The following is a 2,311-nucleotide window of genomic DNA, read 5'->3' as shown; positions in this document are numbered from 1 at the left end:
CCTCCCCACGATGGGACCATGTCATGAGCTCTGACCAATGAACCATGAACAGAAATGACATACGCCACTTCCAGATGCAATCAGTCAAGGTCCGGCATATTGCCTCCAACTCTCCCCCTTTCTTAGGTGGCCTTGGAGGCTCAGAATCCCAGAGAAATTGGCTACAATGTATCAGAAGTGTGACTGACCCCCATTAAATGAGAACACATCTCAAGCAAGCCTTAGAGAGCTGTGATTTTTATTTGCTTCTTCCCAAGGTTTTCCCATCCCATAGATGGGCTAAAAAATACATCAGAACCACCAGGTGAGCTTGGGAAAACAGATTTCTGGGTCTTACCCCTGGCTTTTCTGATTCAGTTGGTCTGAGGTTGAGGTCCAATAGCCTGTTTTAACCCCAGGTTTAGCTCCTGGTCAATGTACATTCTCCTTTTCCCTCTAGTTTCTAACTAGTTCTTTTGTGACTAAACCAGGGATGTCATTTCTCGTGGGCCTCCCCAGGGACTCTCTGAAGCACAGTCACTGGGGGAAGGGGTAGCACTTATGGGAGTGTGATAGGTGTTGCAGCCACACTGATCTTTGGCCAAGGAGCCTCTCTGAACAGGATGACAAGACAGCACAGAGCAAGATCAGGGGGATGTGTTGACAAGGAGAGGAGGTTCTCTGAGCAACATGCCAAAGGTTCCACTGTGCACTGAGCTCCAAATGGGATAAACAGGTACCATGGCACTTCTAGAGGAAGGAGCAGTGCCTTAATACCCCACATCCCTCTGAGCCATTTGTTACCAGCTTAGAGCAATGCTGGCCTGGCCAACAACAATTCTCAGAAAACAGCCACTTAAAACATGTATATATGCATTAGACCCACACTTGAAGCCATACCTCAAGGTCATATTCCCACTCTGTGGCAAGACAGAGATTCTGGGGATTAGAAGGAGGAATGTGGCTGACCAGGCATACAGCTCATATTTCTGCATCTGGGATTGTTAGTTCTCTCTACTCAGACTTTACAAAGCCTCCTTTACCCTGCACAATCTCATATGAAATTCCCAGCACAGGCTCATCAGAAAAATTAAACAGAAATCCTGCAAACCATCCAGGCTTCTTCTCTGCTGGACATTTGCAATGTGGACTCCTTAGTTCATTCCAAACCAGGAGACCTTAGAATTAGATGTAGCCAGAACTGTCGAGAGCAGAGGAGCAGCACATTTCATGCTGCAAAATAGTCTCCTGTTGCTGCAGTGACAGTTCATGAAATGGCTGCTCCGAACCAAGGGGCACAGAGAAATATAATAGATAAAGATGCAGACAAAACACTTCTTTTGGATGGAAATCAGGGACTAGAAATGCACTTGAGATGAAACATTGCTCTTCGTTTCTCAGATCTGAGCAAAAGTACCTAAGATTCAGTTTCCTTTATTTAAACACCTAAAAAACAAGTATCTATATCAGATTGATTCATGCCAATTTCAGCCTTATATTTATTCTAATTATTTATTTAGAACAATTATTAGAAAATTATTTTTCTAAATTTATTTTTATTTTAATTGATTAATAATTGTATATGTTTATGGATTAAAATATGAAAATTGATTTATATTTACCACTATGTGATGATTTAATCAAGCTAATTACATATCCATTACCTCATTCATTCATTTTTTGACATTTACTCTCTCAACAATTTTGAAATATATGATACATTATTAACTATAGTCACCATGCTGTGCAATAGATCTTAAAATCTTAATCCTTCTGTCTAACTGAATCTTTGTACTCTCTGAGACCAACATCTCATTCTTCTCTCCCGCCCTTTTCCCAGCCTCTGGTAACCACCATGCTACTCTCTATTTCTATGAGTTTGACTTTAAAAAATACTTATTTAATTTTTTATTTATAAACTCACTACTCCAATGTTTTGCTTTTATTATGTTTAAAACAGTGTCAAAATGTCATAAGCAATAAATTTCTGTCCAGTCATTTCATATAGAAGGATACCAAAAAACAAACAAACAGAACCCCTCTCTCTTCAGATCATGACAATTTTAATCTATCCCATAAGCATAGTCACTAAAATCTATTATTAGGAGAAAAGGTAGTAAAAGAGGAAAGAATTTGACTATTGTAGCTATTACATATAAGTGAGATCATAGACTATTTGCCTTTCTGTATTAGGCTTATTTCCCTTAACATAATATCCTGCAGGTCCATCTATATTTTTGCTAATGAGATAATTTCCTCCTTTTCTAAGGCTGACTAGTATTCCATTGTGTATGTATATCAAATTTCCTTAATCCACTCATGTGAGGATGGA

General features: G+C 39.2%; 1 non-coding gene across 1 annotated transcript; it reads right to left on the bottom strand.

Annotated features, from left to right (window-relative positions):
* Nucleotides 1-1,960: 1,960 nt before the first annotated feature.
* Nucleotides 1,961-2,108, bottom strand: LOC138382283 (small nucleolar RNA SNORA29). Its single transcript, XR_011233372.1, has one exon. It is a non-coding gene; the product is annotated as a small nucleolar RNA SNORA29 (small nucleolar RNA).
* Between the last annotated feature and the right edge of the window lie 203 nt (nucleotides 2,109-2,311).

Source organism: Eulemur rufifrons, chromosome 3, assembly GCF_041146395.1.
Source record: "Eulemur rufifrons isolate Redbay chromosome 3, OSU_ERuf_1, whole genome shotgun sequence".
Classification (NCBI taxonomy): Eukaryota; Metazoa; Chordata; class Mammalia; order Primates; family Lemuridae; genus Eulemur; species Eulemur rufifrons.
The sequence above is the reverse complement of the archived record's forward strand: the minus strand, read 5'-3'. Positions and strand labels throughout refer to the sequence as shown.